Source organism: Triturus cristatus, chromosome 3_2 (genome assembly GCF_964204655.1).
Source record: "Triturus cristatus chromosome 3_2, aTriCri1.1, whole genome shotgun sequence".
NCBI classification, from domain to species: domain Eukaryota; kingdom Metazoa; phylum Chordata; class Amphibia; order Caudata; family Salamandridae; genus Triturus; species Triturus cristatus.
In genome coordinates this window covers 6,912,431-6,933,614 of record NC_140584.1, presented here as the reverse complement: position 1 = coordinate 6,933,614, position 21,184 = coordinate 6,912,431, and the positions used below count along the sequence as shown (strand labels likewise).

The 21,184-nt window shown below is 45.9% G+C and overlaps 2 protein-coding genes across 3 annotated transcripts in view; one reads left to right on the top strand and one right to left on the bottom strand.

Annotated features, from left to right (window-relative positions):
- KIRREL3 (kirre like nephrin family adhesion molecule 3) overlaps window positions 1–21,184 on the top strand; it is a 4,147,526-nt gene that overhangs the window by 2,636,095 nt on the left and 1,490,247 nt on the right. The window lies entirely within an intron of this gene.
- Window positions 1–21,184, bottom strand: part of LOC146856673 (uncharacterized) — a 178,349-nt gene that overhangs the window by 153,592 nt on the left and 3,573 nt on the right. The gene's annotated exons all lie outside the window — the stretch shown is intronic.

The window sequence follows — 21,184 nt, the reverse complement described above, 5'->3', positions numbered from 1 at the left end:
AGCCCCTTGCGGCTGAAGACATCCTAGATGTCACTGAGGATGATTCCAAGAGGGGTATACCCACACTAGCGATCCAACCAATTAAAAGATGGACACAGAGGGCGATTCAGTTGAACGCTATGACCCTGGAGTATGGCTTACGAGCACTAAATGGCATAACTACTTCAGATCCTTTGGGCGCCCACACATACAATAGGGTGAATCACACATCTAGGATTGATTACATTCTCCTCGACTTATCTCTTTGGCGATTTGTCCTAGATATGGTAGTAATACCCACTGTAGACAGCGACCACAACTACCTGTCTTTAACCCTAAAGCATCTATGGGTAAAACAAAATAGCTTAGCTTCACCGTGCATCCCAAAGCCCACTTCTATAATTACTCCATCTAATTATGGAACGCGCCTTAAATGGCGCAAAGTTGCCCTAGATGAGGCAAAAGTTCGGGTTATAGGTCAACTTATGGATGCTTCGCTAAGTGAGATGGAGATGTACTCTTTAGAACATTCTGATCCTTCTAGAGTTACGTCACTGTTTCAGGAGACCATAAAATCGGTAGGTAATCAATTTGTGGTGCATACGCATGGGGGTAGGGCAACTGGCCGCCAGAGGCCCATTGTGAAGCAGGGATGGTATACACTCAAATGTAGACAGAAGAAATCTGCCCTAATTGAGGCTATCAAGGCGAAGTTACAACCCTTGATTCAGCAAGTCGGGAAAGAATATAATTGGGTGGTTAAAAAAGCCAAAAAAGAGTGGGAGGATGCATATTGGCATACACTTAGAGAGGCCAGTGCTGGGCGGGATGCAGGTCGCTTTTGGAGCACTATAAGGGCAAGGAACAGGCTTGATAGCAAACTTATTACTTGTAATATTACTGGGCAGACCTGGTTTGATCATTTTACAAGCCTGTATTCTTGTCAGCTACGAACCGCTATTACTTCCGCTCCTTGCAGCTCCCTAATACTACCTAGAGAAAACACCTTATTCCCATTTACAGTTAAGGAGGTTGAATACGCGATTAGCTGCATTGTCCCCCAAAAGGCAGCTGGCCCTGATGGCATCCCTGGGGATTTGCTTCGGTCTAATCTGCCGGAATGGGGTAAGCTTATTCATACCTTACTCGCTGCAATTGATAAAGGTGCCGCTATCCCCGAATCTTGGAAGGGGGCTGAGGTCATCCCCATTTTTAAAAAGGGCCAGAGGGAGGACCCAGCCAATTATCGCCCTATAAGCTTATTAGACTCAACCCAGAAGGTTGTGGGGAAGGTGCTACTTGAGAGAATCCTTCAATGGGCTAATGATAATGAGGTCCTCTCTGATTATCAAGCGGGTTTTAGGGCTGGCACTGGCACTATAGAGCAGGCTTTCAGGTTATTGTTGATTTATTGGAAAGTGGTTATCATAGGCAAAGACAGTCTTTATCTTGCATTTATTGATTTAAAAAGACTGCCTTTGACCTTGTGCCCAGAGGACAACTATGGAGTGTGCTGGCAGATATGGGGATTCCGCCTAATATCTTGTCTATTCTAGTGAGGCTACATGAAGGCAACTTCGCGCAAGTGAGGTGGGGCACCGAGGGGCAGAAAACGAATAAGATACCGGTGGGGAGAGGGGTTCGCCAGGGATGTGTTCTTGCTCCAACCCTTTTTTCACTATATGTGAATGGAGTTGTTGAGCATTTACTCGAAAAACCATCAGATGCACCATCCCTGGCAGGGGAGCGAATCCCCACCCTCTTATTCGCCGATGACACGCTTCCAATATCAAAGACTCCGGTAGGCCTCCAAGGCCTCTTAGATAATTTTCAGGCCTTTTGCGACCAACGTGGCCTTGTTATAAATACTGACAAGACCAAGTTTTTAGTGCTAAATCCCCCGAAAAAACTTGGGCGATCCCCCGTACTTAACAATGTATCCCTGGAGAGGGTCACTGTATTCGATTATTTAGGTATCCGTATCTCAGATACCATGCAGTGGACCCCTCATCTCCATAAAATGCTGCTAAAACATAAGAGGGTTACAGGGGCGCTGTATAAGGAGCAGCGATCTGCCACGATCCGACCTATTGCACCTGTTATTGACATTTATAAGGCTAAGGGTGTTAGTTCTGCCCTTTACGGTGCAGAGCTTTGGGGCACATCATCCACAGATCTACTGTCAAGGTCTGAGAATAAATTTTTGAGGGGCATTATGTCACTTCCGCAGAGTACCCCAATGATACCCCTGTTGCTTGACCTAGGTTGCCAACCCATCAATGATCTGGCAAAACTCCAGCCGTTGCTTCTTTGGGCTAGACTGTGGCGAGTCCCAGAACTTGCTAAGTATGCGAAGGGCCTAGCAGAAGTAATGTCAATGGTGGGATGGCATAAAATAAAATGGCTTAAAGATGTTAAACATCTCCTTGGTAAGCTAGGTCTCAGTGAAGCCTGGGATAGTCGGTCCTCTCCCCCGAAAGCGACTATAAAGACCCTCTATTGGAACTGGGTTACCAATAGAGTCAGTACTGACCCAACCCTTGGCAGGCTAACGGAAGAGTTCCTAAGACATAAGGATGTTCCATCTCGGGAACTCTACCTAGATCTGGTATGGAAATCTCATGATAGGGCCCTATATTTTAGATTTAGGGTAGGGTCTCTTCCAGCGCACGCATTACCTGCCCATTTGAAGCCCCCGTCCCAGACAACTCCTTTTTGTCCCTTTTTTCAAATTAGTGTAGAGACTGTACCGCATATTCTGTTTGTCTGTCCGGCCTATGTGCGCCCAAGGCAAGCGTGGCTCAAACCTATATGTCGGTGTATGGGCACTAGGCACTCAAGTGAGGCACTCCGTATTCTAACATCGGATACCCGGACATAGTACGTTTGTGGTCTTTCAAAATTTTTTATCATGGACATGGTCCATTAGAGCCAAAAGGCTAGCATCTATTGTTTAATTTGTTTTTTAATTGAAGGATCAACCTCAAATTTTTAACTTTGTTTTTATTCTCCTTGATATTTAAAGAATATAAAGAGAGAGAAGGAAGGAAAGAAGGGGAATTTTTTGTTTTTTAAAAAATGTTTTGGAAAAAATGTCTAAAACGAATGGTTAATTTAAATTTGTTTTTGTATAAATGTCTTTTTGTATTAATGTGATGCTTTTATGATTTGATTCATCGAAATAAAGCCTTTGAATTGAATTACATGTTGAGCGACAGGTAAGAGGTAGTCTTATTCCATATTTCCTTCTCGTAATGCAACAATATTTCACATGAGGATAGGCTTATGGCATTATCTGAAGCTCTTAATAAAATAACTGTGAAAAAGCCATCCAACTTGAGAACTATATACTTGCCACTTCTAGCATTTATATGGCTATGATACATTGATGACATATTTTTAATATGGAATGCAAGATGTAGAACAATTTACAGCTTATATCAATATTATCCATCCTACCATAAACTTCACCAGCCGCAATACTAAATAGAAACATCATCTTACTTTTCTTGATGTGCTACTCACCATCCATGAACAAAAAATTATAACTTTACCACAAGGCTACAGATGCTCATTTGCAGGGGTGTTGGAGCGTCACCCTACTTAAATGCCCCTGAGATGAAAAAAAAAATAATTACCATTTTATTTTACAATAACCCAGCCAAGCTTTAGGAAGGGGCCTGCAGCAGGGGGGAATGGGGGGTGCCTTTGCACTGTTTAAAGTGCTCATGTCCCTTTGGCAGGCCATCTTGTGACACTTTAAACCTCTCAACCCAGCTGTCTTATGACTGCTGGGTTGAGAGTAAGTGCAGGCCTACAGTGCGCTGTGGAGCTCCGAGAGAGGCTGCTCCCTCAAAACAAGTCGCTGCTCTCATGCTGTTAGCAGTACCAGGATTGATCAGGGGAATTCACGGGGCCTCCTTTACAGTCACGACAAGGTCCGGAGCGAAGAGGTCCTGTCATTCGGTAAGTGTTATTTTTATAATGTTTCAGTTTTAGGGCTGGCCCCTAGCGATGCAGTGCGCAACACTTCTCGCGCAGGCGAGAGCCCTTTTGTGGAGGGTTCCAAAACGGACCCTGGAATCGCACACGCTTGTGCGATTCCTTTTGGTCCACGGGATTGGTGTTTGCGGTCGTCTTTTTTAGAAAGACAGCACGCAATAGGCCAAAGGCGGTCGCGTTGCTCCGCCCATGGCCTATTGGTGTCTGTTACCCGCACACCGACATCTGTTTCCAATTATCGTGCCCAGACACGGGCGCGATAATTGAAAACAGATCACTTGCTGTGGCGCACGCACCACTCGCGGGCCTGTTTTTCTTGTAGTTTTACATAGCGAGAACTCGACCCTAAGATATTGAAGCGCTTTACATGATCACATGTAATATTTCAAAATGTCTCCTTTTTTAAGGCACGGGTAGATTAAGTGATTTGCCCAGAATCACAGGATGTTGAGCGGACGGCGACGCCAAGACTCGAGCATGTTTTCCCAGTTCCGTATTCCGCAGCTCAGGCCGCAAGGCCACGGCCTCCCCATAGTTCATAGATTGCAACTTTCCAAAGCTTGCGATGAAGGTCGATTTTGGCAGGAATAATTGCATTGGTATCCGTTTCCATTGCAGCCTAGTCCACAATAGTACCATGAGTCCCAGGAGGAAGCGCTTTAAAAATGGCTGAATTATGGTTACGTGTTCCGTTGGACACCTGTGTGAATTTGGGAGGAACAGGAAATATTATGTAGAAGAGGAATTGTAAAGGGGACAGTTGTTACAGCCATAACCGATCCAGTCATAACCAGACCAATTGGCTTTGGCAGTGTATTTCTTAACTTGTATAGCGCCAACTCCAGTCAGGTTTCTGTGCACTGCATCCAAGATCCTTTTGCGCAGGAGGTCGTTGCATGTGTTGAGTGGGAATAGCAGGGCATAGAGTACTTTATAATTACATAATTAGTCACAATACTTTGAGTAGAGTAGATCACAGTATATTGAATGTATGCAAACACAACCGCATAAATAGCACCGAGATATAAAATGCAAATAGCGAGGAGATTAGAGATGCGCGAGCCAACATTTTGACATGGAGAGACAAGGGTCGTTTTGGCTTTGAGTCCATGCACGAGCCGAGCCTTGAACATATTTGGCATGTCAATCATGCAACAACGATTTCAAAAGAGTGGATTTCTTTAACACACGAAAGTGTTTCACCGTAGTGCATCGGATTGATTGAGAGCTATTACAATTGAGAATTTTTAGACATGAAATGGCTAGCATTCATGCCCCCACCCTGTTGGTGATGCTATTAATAAACTTTAAAGGAAAAGCAGCGGTCATGTGTGCCCCATATGTGGCTTAGATTCTTGTTATAGATGGAACGACATTATAGGTTAATAAATACCACATGAAAGGTTTGTGTACAGTGCGCTTCCTGAACTCATGTATTTCACGGTACTCTCATATTAATAAATAAATAAATAACAAGGCTTGGTACGGTAAAATTAAGTATTTGCTTAGGATCACATCATTTAGTTAAGCAAGGCAGCCGACATGGATTCCAGTTTCACAGTGTGCAATTCAGCAGCTGGATGGGCATCTCTGAAAACATAGGTCCATGCAACGGCAAAAAAAATTATATTGGAGCTTTCTCTCCTAAAAGTAACTCCATTCCAGTGCAAGTTAGTGGGGAAATTAAACTCCTTTTATTTTTCTCTAGACGTACCTCTTTGGGGCTCCCCAAATGGTGGTCTGTATGCAACAGCCATGCTGTCACCTATAGGTGGCAAGGTAAGCCCCCCCTCCCCACCCGCTTAATACCTCATAGTCAACCACTATCTAAACCTGTTGAGCGGGGCCTAGGGTTGTAAAGTGACACAGTCTCACTGCACAAACATGCTTTTCGCCATGCTAATATAAAATGGGCTTGACAGCCACCCGCCTCGCAACACTTGGACGCAGAATAAATCCCCATGAGTGAAGTGTGTTGTGCTTGAATCCTTTGTCCATCTTTTCTGTTCATGTTGTCGTAACTCCCTCCCTTCTGTCCTGTTATCCTCTCACCTTTCACCTTTCGGTTGTTACTGGTGACACACTGCTAACCTCAACAGTCAAGTTGCATCATCCATGCTCAGCTGGCGGTGCATTGTAATGCAATTGCATTTATATAGCGCTTACTAGCCCTGACGAGGTATCTAAGCGCTTTTTCGGCGAGTAGCACAGTACTCCGAAACCCATTAAGGATTGAAATGTGAAAGTAATTGGAGTGGTGAATATGTTAGTCTGAGTGTAGGCAAGAGCTTAAATCTGTGCTTGATAATGGCAGTGTGGTGCTTGTGCAAGCCTTTCGATGGGTGGTGCAGGGGGTGGCATCCCTACATCCTTGAGTGATGGGGAGGTGTGTTTAGTCTGCTAAGGCTGAGCCTAATCTGTATGACTGGGCCTCAAGGGGACAGCTCGTTTGTGTCTCTCCAGAGGGGGTGACATCATATATTTGATGTTCACATGTTCTAAAGGAAGCCACTGAGAGAGAAGTTTAAGCTATTGGTGTGCATTATTTAGCAATGCCAATAGCTCAAACTTAAATAATGCAAAACCTATTGCATTGCAAATGCTTGTTTTTCTGGCACCCGTCCCCTTTCCTCCCTCCCTCCCCGTAGATGTCAGCCACCGTTGCCGGGGCTTCACTCCTTGATGTGGCACCATCACTAGGTGGCTGCTCTGATCGATGTACTGCTCCTCAGTCAGGATTACCCTCTCTCACTGACCACCCGGACCAGGATGCTGCCATGTGCGCACACTGCCGAGGCTGCAGCTGCCAGCCTGAAATCAAGTGCAGGCTGCAAATTATGTTACTGTGTTCTGTTACTGCTGCAGTACAAAGTGGAGAAATTGGTGTGGGGCGGCCACCTGGCTAGTTTTTTACCAGCAGGGCCAGGATGTCTGTAACAAGGCCAGAAAGAAATTAGTCAAAATAGCTAGATTCAGAACATATCGCCCTTTCAAAACAAACACATAGAACTGGAAATACAAGTGGAATACATGCTAAATCCCGACCAGGAGGAAGACAGATGTTAAAGACACAGATTTGTCACCAAAGCAGCTCAGTGGGCAATTCACGTACTGCAGAGACCTTTGTATGGCCTGCATTCCGAGGGTTAAATATAAAAATTCCAAGCTCTTGTGAAGGAAAGTTTCAATTCTATTAAGGATGCGTAGGCGAGGATTATGCTCATCTCTTCATTTATTTTTTTACTCCACAGCCTTATCAACATGTCAAATACAGAAAAAACTACAAACCCCATAAGTCTCTGTATTAGTAAACCAGTAACAACTATAGAGATAGACCCCATTTAAACAGTAGCAAGGAACCCCATTTCCTATTTCTTCAAGCGAAACAAAAGTTATCCTGCTTTCCGATCAATAATCTTGTTTCTGATCCGACCCTGCGAAGTCAAGAGACCGTATCTGATAAAACAGAAGAGCCAACAGAACATCCAACCACAGTGCAAAATAAGTACAAATCTGTACATTAGAGACAGTGGCACAAAAGAGCATCTCAAAACTCATCGTAGAAAACAATACATCCTGATCAATAACCAACGTTAGCCATGTAATCTTGCAAAAGGGAGATATACTTATCCAACAGTCTATACCATAGATGCCAGGGAGGGCACAAACAGGAAAGCTCCATTGTAGAATTGAAACTTTCCTTCTTGATAGCTAGGAAAGTTTGTATTCTATGTTAGGACAGGAGGCTCGGATTATGCTAGTTCAAAGATGATCGACCACTAGCGAGGCCATGCATGAGATAGGCTTGAAATAAAAAAGCCTTAAAATGGAATTCGAGGACCTATCCGCTGCCCTGAGGATGTCCCCCAGACTCCCCTCTAGTGAAAACGCTTTTGACGCCATGGCACCCCTTGTGGAGAGTGCCCCAAAGGTTGAGGTTTCTATTCCAGCTTCTTGCAGTATCCATCGCACCCAGCATGCAATCGTAGTGGAAGAGACTGGTTTGAAAGGTTTCTTTAATGAAAGAAAAAGATGTGAGTACCCAAGGGGACAATACTCTTCAGTCATGTCCTCATAAGCCTTGAGACAACGTACCACTCACAACTTAGGGTGATCCAGAAACGTCGGATAATGAACCACCCTAGTATTGGATTTCGTCTGTTGGCCAATTGTAAGGGACACACCTTCTGGAGGGAAAATACTAGAAGATATTTCAAGCATTCGTACGTCTGATACCCGTTTACAAGAGATCAGGCACAAAAGCATGGCCACCTTTCCAGTTAGTTCTTTTTCGTGAAAGATATTGGTTATCCTGCCAGGATTGGAATAGTCTGAGGACAATGTTTACATCACATAAGGAGGAATACGTTGCACATGTAGGAAAATACAATTGAATACCCTCATCAATCTACAAACCAAGGGGGGCTCTCCTAACGGGATCCCATGTAGAGGGACATGTCCTGCGGAGATTGTGGACGGACTGGCATTGATCGAACGGTAAGCGAAACCTTTCTCTGCCTAAGTCTGATAAATAATTCACAATGTGAACTACATCTGTCCCCATGGGATCATAACCCCATCGCAGACACCAACGTGACCACTTGCGCCACGCCGATTTGTATAGTTTGATTTTCACCTTTTAAGTGATGGGTAAATTGATAAAGTGGATATATGTTTTTATGTGGAACTCACTGGAGTTTTAAATCATAATAAATAAATACATTGAAATTGAATTGAAATTGTATAGTTTGATTGTAGACTCTGCCCATGCCTTTCTGATAAGCGAGGAAGCCCCCATCGTAAGGCCTGGGATTTCCCAACGGCTCCTGTAATCGTCCAGGCCATGAGGGTCAGAGTCTCCTCTTGAACCAGAGGGTGCAACTTGCCGTTCCAGCTTGTTAGCAGAAGAGGAGTCTAGGGTAGTTGGATTGGAAAATCTGTAGAAAGTTCCAGTAGAACTGGAAACCAGACTTGCGATGTCAAAAGTGGCGTCACCAGGATCACTTTTCGCTTTTTTTCGCCTGATTAGTGTTGTGTGCCTAGGAATCATGGAGAAGGGGGAAAATGCATACCCCTGAAATGGAAACCAGTCCTGTAGAAATGCATCTGTCGCTTCCACGAGTGGATCTGGTCGTGAGATGAAGAGATCCACTTGACATGGGCCCCATTGTCCCATAACATTCTGAAAGATCAGGGGATCTAATTTCCAGGCACTGAAATCCTGCAGGTGCCTGGAGTGCCAATGCACCATCTGTTTGAGGCTCCCCGGAAGATATTCCGCTATGACGGACAGATTGTGTCTGAGACAATAGTTCCAAAAGTCCTTCACCAGATCCGCCAGAACCTTGGATCTTGTGCCCCCCACCCCCGACGATTGATGTAGCTCACTGCGGAGATATTGTCCATCTTTAGCAGAATGGCGCAGGCCGCCTTGTTGGCTACTAGGCTCTGGATCGCGAAAGAACCCGTCAGGAGCTCCAAACAATTGATGTGGAGAGACTCCTCATGTTCTGACCAGTGACCATCTGTGGTAACGTCCCCACTGAGGCAGCTGGCATCTGACTCTATCACCAGCTCTGGAGCGGAGCCAAAAATGGTCCTCCCGTTCCATGCTTGCATGTGCTCTAATCACCAAAGCAGCTCTGAGCGGGCCTCTGGAGAGAGGGCAATGTGCTGGGTGTATGTTAGGCCTGATGTAAATGTTGATTTTTCAGGTGTTGTAGAGCCCGATAATGAAGACAGTCAAGAAAAATTACCTGGATCGAAGATGACAAGGGACCCTCGATCCAAGCCAAATGCCGCAGGGAGAATATGTCTTTCGCCAAAGTATGGCGCGCAGTTCCCTGCGAATCAAATGTATTTTTGGCTGGGGCAATCGCAGGCATTGTTGCACGGTGTCGACTTCGAACCCTAGGACAGTCATGTATTGCGCTAGGGTGAACACCGATTTCAGATCGTTCCAGATAAATCCCAGGTCCTGTAGGTTGGTTTGAGTCATTCGAAGCTGGGACAGCAACACCTCCTCCTCTTGTTGCATCAGGAGGATGTCGTTGAGGTAGACTAGGAGGCGTACACCCCGTGTGCTGAGTCATTCCATGACTGGTCTCAACAACTTGGTAAAACACCAAGGAGCTGAGGACAGACTGAACGGAAGACAAGTGAACTTGTAAAACCAGTTCCTCCATTGAAATTGAAGGAAGCTTCTGTGGGGGAAAAAGATCAGCACTGTCAGATAAGCATTCTTCAGGTCGAGCCGTACCATCCAGTCACCTGGTAAAAAGAAATCCCTGCGAAGGTAGATCCTTTCCATTTTCAAATGGTGGTAGCCCACCCACCGATTGAAATACCGCAGATTGATCACTGGCCTGAAACCCTTGTCTTTCTTTTTGACCAGGAAAAAGGTTGCTGATAAAGCCTCAGGGATGAGGGGGGACAGTAACAATGGCCCCTTTTTGGAGGAGTTCTGCTACCTCTCTGTCGACCACCTGCACTCCTTCTCGGGAGAAGACCAGAGGTCGATGTCGAGACCGTTGGTGCTGTGGGCAGTGGAATTCTATATGAAACCCGGGGACCGTCCGTAGAACCCAAGAGTCTTGTGTAATCTCCACCCACTTGTGCAGGAACCCATGCAACCTTCCCCCACCCCTGGTAAGAAAGAATGGGTATGCCTTACTGGCGACACCTCCTGGTGCGTTGTTGGCTCCACTGCAGCCGCCTTTTCCTCCATGGCCCTTGCCGTGGCCTCTCAAGGGGTAGCAGCCCCCAAACCATTTCTGGCCCTGCCATTGCATGGAACATTTAATCTGGAGCCTGTGAGGGCTGGAATTGGTTGTTCAGCAAGAGAAGCGCGCCTACCTCTTCCAGCCCCTCCAAAATGTGCTGACTGAACACTTTCTTGATGGATTGCTGAGCCTTATCGGGAGAGGAGAAAGTGTTCACGAACCAGGAGAGTTCTTTTATGAACAGTTCTCCGAAGAAACCTCCCTTCGCCACCGGGCCAGCCTCCGTGATGGCTAGTTCGCCATGTCTGGGCTCGGTTTTAATGAGCAGAGAACATCTGCGTTCTGGTGAAAGTGCACACTTCGCGTTTCCGAGGAAAAATAAAGCCCTTTGGGCCCAACCCGAGAGTATCACGGGATCTATCATTTGACCAGTCTCTTTAGCATCTTACGCCGCGCCTAGAATTTTACTGAGTGGCCCCAGGACATCAAGCACCTTATCCTGGCAATACTGCCAAGAGCGGTCTAGACCTTTTTTGGGGTCTTTCATAAATTTGGTAATGAAAGTCGCCATTCTATAGTCAATTTCAGGGGTGTGAGCCACCTTATTCGCCAGTGCGGGCCAGGGACATTCTGCCTTCAGACAGCCGCGGACCTCTCGGTCCATAGGTTTTCTGATGTGACTGGCCACATAAGACGCCATCGAAGGCGCTGGTATCCAATCCGCAGAGCGGGTATGATCAATGTTTTCAGGATTTAACATCCCTGAGGTATCTGTAGAATCGTTGGTTTGAGGTGCCTCCAGCCGGGGTTTCTTGGTGCCACCTTACGGGTGCTAGGGTCTACTCGGACCTTGTCATTATCCGAGTCACCGTCTACATCGGTGTTCACCCCGGTATTGTCTTCTGCCTCATCTTGAGGACAGGAATCTTCATCGGGGGTCTCTCCCGGTTGGGAATCCTCTTGGGCGTTGACCTCATAGCTCCTATTTAGGGAGGCCTGGAGTAGCCAAACGAAGGCATCCATTGAGGCGGTTCTTGGGGTTCTGCGTGCGCTTTACCCTTACTCCTGGAGGGGGCCTCTTGCGCCAGAAGAGGGAGCCCTCCCTGTCCATCTCTGACGAGGGAACCAAGGTCCTCCTGACCGTCAGTTTAATGATTCAAGCGCTGGGGAGGCCGCTCTCTCCAAGGAAGCATCAATCGCATCCACCAATTTAACATGTATCGGAGTGTTCCTCCTCTACTGGCTCCCAGTCATAGTATTTACCTGCAATGGCCAGGTGGTAGGTTAGGGAAGGAACGAGCACCAGACTGAAGGAAAAAGGTAGAATACTGTTTTGGATTAGCCAAGGCTTGTTTGGGACAGGATACGCTCATGGGCGTGAGGCTGGAATGGATGGAACGCTCCTCAGAGAAACCGCACTCTGCAGCCAATGAGAAATGCTAAAATTATCTTATAATTTACCAAGGGGAAAAACTCTGGGCTAAAGTAGATTATAATGTCACCCAGGAAAAAACCGAAGCTCCCGGAGGTGCGCACGACGTCTGCCGTGTGAATGCCGGAAGTGGCAGCGCAGCAAGAGAAGTCAAGAATGTGGGGAATGCAAAGAAGGAATCCCCACTTTCCGGACTGCATGCACAAGTGCCTCACCCTCTATCGGATTCGGAGCACACGCGCATTAAGGCCAGGGATGTGAGAGGAATCTCTTTATGTCCAGGAAGTACGCGCGAGCGCCCCGCTCTCTATCATGCTCAGAGCGCACCGCGCAGTTACTCGCCTGCGGTGACCATTAACATTAAAAACAGAGCAGCAGAGACTGCTCGAGTGAAAAGCACGTGAAACAGTTCGTCTACCGTAGTCTCGCCTCAGTCGACGGACCGGCACGAGGGGATTGAAGAACAGCCCTCCCTGCAGGGGAGAGGCCGTGAGAATTACAACCTGTGTCCCGACACCTGGAAACAGCGCGAGCGCCAGCACAAAACCAGGAGAACAACGGACCCCACACTACCACCCCCAACGAGGTATGCAACAGGGTACCAACAGATATAACAATAGTAAGGAAAAGCACTTAACTGGCTGCTGAGCATCGAAGAAAGAGGAAGAGCTGTTCCTTGCTACTGTTTATTTGGGACTAGCTCTATGGTTGTTACTGGTTCGCTAATACAAAGACTCATGGTATTTGTAGGCTTTTCTGTATTTTACATGTTGATAAGGCTGCTGAGTGGAAAATTAAGGAAGAGATAAGCATAATCCGAGCCTCTGGTCCTGACATAGAATTCTAGCCCCTCCTGTTAGGTTTCGGAGGTCGATTTGAGAGATGCCAGACTTGAGTAATAACACTGGTGTGTGGTTAGTGCTTTACATCTGCAGGACTATAGCTGCAGGTTCATACAAAACTATTATCAATATATTGGATTGAATAGTTTTGTATGGCAAGGACAGAGACTTGCTGCAATTTACATTTCAAGCTTTCACATGCTGAACCTCTTTCCCTGAATATGACATCACCCGTTACCCACCCCAGCGAACAGTTGAGAAAATGCTAACATCTCATTTTCAAACATCTTTCTTTCCCTGCTAGCGCTGCCTCATTCTACCCAACTCACAGCCCACTGGGCTTATCGTGACCCAACAAAGTGACGTGTGCACGACCCTATTGCCCTTTGTGACCTGCCGTAATGTGGTGCTTCACCCAAGGATCCCAGTCTGCAGCATGTATTTATAAAACATGATCACCCATATAAAATAGAATAACTCATGTGTAGAGATTGAATTGTGATAGTGCCGACAAGCCTTGGAATTGAAAACGGATATGTTGCTTTCTGGCATGTTAACTTTAAAACTGCTTACCTAGTAACTTTGAAACTGGAGGAAGGTTTCTTATAGTTTTTCTCGAATCTACCTAAATGAGAAGTGAAAACTTTGCGATCTACATGTTTTAATTGTTGGCATTCGTGAGAATTATGGCAAATTTGTGAGAAGGAAAACTTCTGAACTTACTGCCCCTAATTCACCATTGACTTCCAGTCCCTTCTGATGGCTCATACGAACCTCTAGTCTCTTTGCTGCTGTCTCACTGTGCCACCACGAAAAATCACCATCGCCACTCGCGCCCCGATTGCAGGTGTTTCGGGCTCCATCCCCCCCGCCCGACGCTCGGAGGTCCAAGTCTCATGTCTCCCACATACTTCATAGGTGGGCCTCTGCTCCGCTCCCTACTGACCCTGCTCGCCCCTCCAGATGTAGAGCCTCCCTCTCCGATACGAACATTCATAAATGACTCAGCTGCCCCCTTCCTGGACATTTTAATTCCTCTCAACTATGATATCATTAGGCTGGATAGATCCTGTGGGCAAGGTGAAGGCATCACATGTTTACATCGGAGCAATCTTACAGTGAAGGTACTACAGACTGACCTACTGCCGTCCTGTGAATACCTATGCATTGAAGTGACTGGTGGCAACAATCACTCCTGCAAACTGCACACGTTTTACCATCCCCCTCGTGACAACCTTCCCTTCACCGAACAGATCATGGACATTATTTCGGCCAAAGCAGGCTCCCATGGCACTCAGATCTTCCTGGGAGATTTCAACCTCCATAGGAATGATGTAAATGACGTGGTGGTCAATAGCCTGAAATCCTTCCTTCTTGACCTCAACCTAATCCAAATCTGTGACAGCCCTACTCATATCAAAGGAGCTACCTTAGATCTTGTCATTGGTAAGCCCAACTCCATCCTCCTTGATTCGATCCTCCCATGTGATTGGACAGACTACTATTGCATCACCTTCCGTATCCTGGAATTGGTAAGATCAAGTAAAGCCCTGCCCAAGAACCCAAAACAGTTGAAAAGATGCCTAAGAAACATCAACCCGCATGATCTGACTGCTCTCTGTGATAACATCCTGCCCCTCCTCCCACCACCGAACATGTCGGATGTCCGCAACCTTACGGCCCACTATATTCACGCAATGTTGAACGTCCTAGACTTGGTCGCTCCACTACAGCTTAAAAGAATCTCCTCTAACCATGGTTTACTGAAAAGTTTCTTCTTTCAGAATTAAGACTAAGACTTGCTGAAAGGTTATAGTGGTCCTATCCCTCCCTTGATCTTTACCACCTAAGATCCCTGAGAAGCATATATAACACACGCATCAGATGCTCGAAGGCCACCTTTTTCAGATCTCAGCTAGACCAAGCAAAAAACCATCCCAAAAAATTGTTCGAACCCATCAAGTCCCAAGCCAATAGCCATCCGAACTCCGCACCTCTGGGTCAAGAGACATTGCCTAATTGTGAAGAATTCGCATATTTCTTCACAGATAAGACCAGTAAGATTGAAACTGAATTACGATCTGCCCGTCAGTCCACTGACCTTACTCTGTCCACCTGGTAGGGATTTTATTGGCCCGTCGCCACCCCACCTCCCCAAAAACAATGCATCCTGGAGCCTCTTCCACACCTTGGATGAATGCGCTATACGCAAAACGCTATCGATACTGAAACCTTCCAACCACTGCAACGACCCGCTGCTATCGAACCTTTTCCCGGAAGTGAGAACCTCCTTATTAACATTGTGGACCACGATTGTCAATGCATCACTTCGGCAAAGTACTATTCCAGATTACCTTAAATCGGGTCAAGTAACCCCAATTTTAAAGAAACCTACTGCTGATCCTATGGGACCTTCATAACTTCCGCTCAATCTCCAACATCCCCACCTTAACAAAGCTCCTGGAGAAATGTGTGCTTGCCCAACTTTGCAACCACATCGACCATTTCCAACTCCTGGACCAATGCCAATCTGGTTTCCGCTCAGGCCATAGCACAGACTCGGCTCTAACGCAAATTGTCGATGATGTGTTAAGAATGCTGGACCACAAGGAGTCGTGCCTACTGATCCTTCTTGACCTCTCGTCAGCATTTGACATTGTCAAACGTGATAACCTAATTGACCTCCTGGAAAACAGGATAGGGTTGTCTGGGCCTGTGCTTAATTAGTTCTCGTTGTTCTTCCTGAATAGATCTAAACGCTTCAGGGTGAACCAATCCATGTCCCATCCGGCACCGGTTACGCTGGGGGTTCCCCAAGGTTCAGCCCTCTCTCCCATGCTCTTTAACTTGTTCATGGAGCCTCTAACAGAAATGCTGAAATTATCAAGCATTCACTATCACATGTATGCGGACGATACGCAACTTTACCGGAAGATCACCTCCCCTGAGGACATCCAGTCCCTCAACTCAGTCCTGCTGGAAACATCAAGCTGGCTGACACGTAACCACCTGAAACTAAATGCGCTAAAAACAGAATTCCTCCTAATCTCACCCCATAAGCAATCTCTGGTCATTGAACAATGGTTTTAACTGCAGACCCCACCTTGTGGACTCGTTTTCCTCGCTTGACATTATACTAGACAAAAGTCTGAACGTGAAAAAGCACATCAGTTCCCTCACCAAAAGAGCGAGCTTCCAACTCAGCATCCTAAGGAAGCTCAAACCCTTTCTCCCGGCTCATGACCTAAAGGTTGCAGTGCAAGCATTGGTGATCGCAAAGCTGGACTATGGCAGTGCAATGCTCTGTGGCTTGCCCAGAGTGGAAACGGCTCCCCTTAGGGCGGCACTCAATGCTGCGGCTAGGCTCGTAACGGGCACTAACAAATTCAAACACATGTCTCCGGACCTGCTGGCCCTGAATTGGCTCCCATATGAAGCTCGGATACAGCTGAAAATTGCATGCATGACACAAAGCCATCCACCTCAAGACCCCGATGTACTTCGCTCCGAAACTGGAGCTCTGATGTGGATTAAGAGCCCCCAGAAGTGCCAGCACCCTCTTACTCAAACTACAAAAATTACAAAAATTCAAGAAAAAAAGACCTACAATCGAGCATTCTCAGGTTTGGCATCAAGGATCTGGAACTCTCTTCACCCTGAAGTCAGGGTGATCCCTTCCACTGTCCTCTTCAAAATAGAAGTTAAAGGGCTCTTGATGAAGAAATATCTGCCTCAGTCTGCCATCCCCACTTGACTCCCGGGCAATCGACGCTTATCTATGTACTTTTCACTATGTTGAATATGTGTGTTTGCATGTACACGTCCTTCTGCACACTGTAAAGCGCTCTGGTATCCTCGGTGGTCATGTTCGCGCTATATAAAACTTTCTAAATAAATACTTTGAAAGGCAAGGAATGAATATTGTGTATTTATTATTATCATGTAAATTATAACCTAAGCAAAAAGGAGCGCCTTTATCAACAATTTTCACAAGCTGGATGCTTGGTACTAGTTCAATAATAGTCCCATTCAAATAAAGTCCATAGGTAGTCTTTATAAATTTCCAATTTGTTGTTTATTTCAAAACCTTCATTTATTTCATCCAGAAAACATCACAACAGACCATCCAGCCAGTGCGTTTCGTCCAAACTGGACATCATCAGGGCTGTAAGTTGAACAAACAAGTACATCAGTGAACATTCCTCCAATGTTCCCCATTAAAGTACAAAAACACAATTCCATAATTCTCTTGATCCATCCACAGGAATTCTCCCACAGTGACCATCCATTCTTTTAAAGGGTAACGTTTAGCAGAAACCCCCCCCATGCTTAGGGTACCCATTCCCGATTCATGGTTACAATTTTAACATCAGTGCATTACCTCAATAATTACTAGCGCCGATTGTTGTCTCTGTACTATCAGTTAAGGCCTCGTCCATCTGTACCCTTATTAAGGTTCTTCTCTACAAAAAATGCACACGTGTGATTCACATATAGTTCACACATTTCCATAAATAATGACTTGTGTCCGAGCGCTTTATAACTAATTAATATTGTCATTTTAACGAGGTCAGGGGTTCGCTCCACCCTTACCTCTAGTTAATTTCTCACTCCCAAGTATTCCTATCCCTGTAACTAACTTCATTCTCGATACCACAATGCGTTCCTACGTCTCCAAGCTGTTCCCTCCCTGGGGTTAGGAAGCGGACCCCTCCTCTCCTTTTGTACTACGTTTGCAACCACTACTACGTCAAGCACTTGTATAATTTGTGCACTGGATCCAGTCCAACCTGTCTCAGTTAAAGCGGAAACCCAACAAGTGATATCTCCTTCTGGCACCTGCCCTGACCTGTGATTCTGCACGTTCACATCCAACACGTAATCTTGTCCGGCCAGTACGATAAATCTCGCCACAACATACCCACTGAATTAGGGTGACCAGATTTTCAAAACAACAAGCATTGAAAATGCAATGGGTCTCACCTTTGATTAAGTTAAAGCCATTTGCTTTGCTAATGGTATTGTATAGCAAAGCAAATGGCTTTAACTTTAACAGATAAGAAGTTAGAAGGGATGGATCAGGTTGGACAAAGCGGGTGTGGATATTTGTGAGGTTGTGTAAGAAGAAAAGAAGGTTTGAAGAAAAGCTGGTAGGGCTAGGTAAGGGTGGATAAGATCAGGGTACAGGTGGTGAGGTTGGAAAAAAGCTGACTGTGTGTGGGAGGATAATATAACGCAAGAGATGGGTGATATGTGACTTGGGAGCATAGTTGCCTAAGGCGGGGTAACACAGAGGCCAGGATAGAGGAGGTAGATCAGAATTGTATCTAAGATGGGTGAGGTTGGTGACGATTTTGATTTTGAAGGGTATGTTGATAATGATGGTGGAACTAAAGGGTGATGTTGTGTAAGATGGTGGGAGAGATGGGAGAGGTTGTGATTGATGGTGGGCGACATGGGAGAGGTTGGTAAAGGGGTGGGATGGAACTGTGAGGTTGGATATGTTTTGAACAAGTGCAGAAAGGTTAGATAAGCTGGTGGGAGCGATTGATGAGGTCAGGTTAGATGCCTGTAAGGATGACTGGGAGTGGGTAAGGTAGCAGTAGGAAAGGTTGAGGTGGGGTATGAATTTTGTATGGATGGCATAAGATTAGCTAAAATGGTAGTAGAGATGGGTGGGTCAGATAAGATGGTGTTAGGTTACTACTGTGGTTGGGTAGGTTTGGGTGGTTGTGGGGTTATTGTTACATGACAGTATAGAAGCAGTATTTGTTTAGAAGTTAGCAGAGTAAGGGGTTTTATAAGGAGCTGGCAGGAGCAGCATTAAGGCCTCCTTCTCCTTATGCACACCTATCAACTCACCCATACTTGCGAGTAAATTACCAGCTTTGAAGATACTAGCCTTTTGTGCAAAATAAAATAACTGGCAGTACCTGGCTTAAAGGGGGATAGATTGGCTCTCGTTGGGAGAAAAAAGAATGGACTTATAACAATTTGAGGCAGATTGCTGCACCAGTGGGTTCATACAATTAAGAATTTCGAATGCCTACATTGAAACCTATAATGCATCAAAGCACTGTTATATCCATATAATTTATAACATATCAGGCTAGCTCTAGGTATGAGACATATATCTTTAACCTAGCAACAAACTACACAACGGGTACGTCGGTGGAGCCGTGTGCGTGGGGGGAGGGTAAAGTATCAAGAAAGAGGTGCTTCCAAGAAGAAAAGATGAAAGTAAGCCAGATGTACAGGTGGAACAGGTGATGGATATGAGCTCATCAGGTCAGGTACCCATGTGGTAACCCTAATACAGGTTTTGGACAAGGAAAGTAATTGTAATGGAACACCTGCTGCTAGAACTGAGTCAAAGTTATTGCTGCTGACGTCAAGAAATTGGATCAATTTTAAACCAACAACATGTTTCCTAAACCTGGTGATGCACTATGAGCATTCAAAGATGCATTGGGAGATGGTGTCAGTAAAAGCTGCTGCACTTGTGAAAACGGTAGTTGCCAATCCCTGCTCTGGTGACAAATGCACTGCTGTTGTCCAAGTGAATATATCACAAGTAGTCTCTTGCACTAAACTAGAATCTGTAAAAACAAACTGAACGGTACTTAACATGTTACTTTTTTGTCCATGGATTTCATATTGTTTATGAAAGCACGTTCATCAAACAAAAAGCTACACAAGTCTTAAGGGCTACTGCACATCACTATCACAATAACACTAACAACTGTTAGAAGTAGAACTAAAAGTACTAACAGCAAGCAAGCTAGGGACTGTACAGCTACAAACCTGTGGCAGCTTCAATATATAGTTATTGAAACAGCCCTGGACAAGAACTGATGAAGAATCTGTATGAGAAAGTAACGAAATCATATGAGCCACTCTATGAGTCACAATGTTTAGATGATGGAAACGTTTTCAGAATGTGGTACTGACACCCAAAAATACAGATGGAATCAGAGTCCTCAGGTCCTGATACACACAAGTACTGTAGCACCCCTAGTTAAGACTAATGTGCGTTTAAGTCTTTTTGCCTTGTGTCTCAAAACAGTAGATATGTATACACATGCCCCAGAGAGCAATACTCCGTTTGCCGAATATATGGCATCAGCTGAGTATGCAGGCAACCACTGCTCTAAATGCACAGGTATGGCCACGTTATAAATTTCCTAGCACCTCTGTATGAACGATTTAGGTCCATCGTTGAGACAACAAAGCTTGTTGATTCTTCAGTCTAATTCACTGAAAGATTAATTATATTTAACAGGCTTGGACCTACTGGAGAACCAGCAGCCCTGCCATTAGAGAATGTACAGCTCTGTTCCCCCACTCAACCCACTGCAGTTGTGTTTTTGAACAGTGAGTACCTTAAGAACATTAAACATTTTTAAAAAACTGCAAGAACTGTACTCAGGTGAACTTCGGGCACGTGTGCTGCTGTCAGAAGTAACACGAACTAACTCTGGACCTAACTGCACTCTTATGGTGTGCGAAGGCGAAAGCACTACTGACAGCCCCCTGCCCCTCCTCGATCCCTTTCCCATTTAAACATAAAGCGGGACTGTCAGCGTTAAGTTGAATAAATATCCCCCACAGTACATTGCTGCACAGCAGAGGAAAGCAAGATGCCGGCCATGTTTGCGTGCGGGACTAGCTGCTCCCAATCCCCGGCTTCCCAGGTGGAGGAATCAATATACTGCATTGTTCAAGTTAGTGATGCGTCAATAAACAGTGGTCAGACCTTTAATGTGGGGATTGTAGTATCCGGCTGGATACGTTCTAGTGTTCCATTTCCCCTGTAACCCACACTGAACACCCACCCACCACAGGCGTCACCAGTCAGGTGACCCTGACAATAAAAGGGGCCGAGCGCAAGTGCTCCTGGCCAGTTATGGCACCAGTAATCCTGTGTCTGTGTCCAGTCATTCTTCTGCATGTGGGCCTAAGGCCCAGTCACCACAATGGCGACGAGGGGGCTGTGCCCTGGCGTGCAGCAGCCCAGCTAATGTGAAAAGGGGGAGAGAGCGGCCTGCATGAAGGCCACCCCAGCAGGCGAGAAGCGCCTGATCGCCGGCGGACAGGCAAGCCGCCCCAGAGTTAAGGCGAGGAAGTCGAGTGCCCACCCCGACCCCGTCAAGCCTGCCGCTGTGCCCCGTGGGGAAGTGCAAGCCGAGCGGAGCCCACCCGCATCG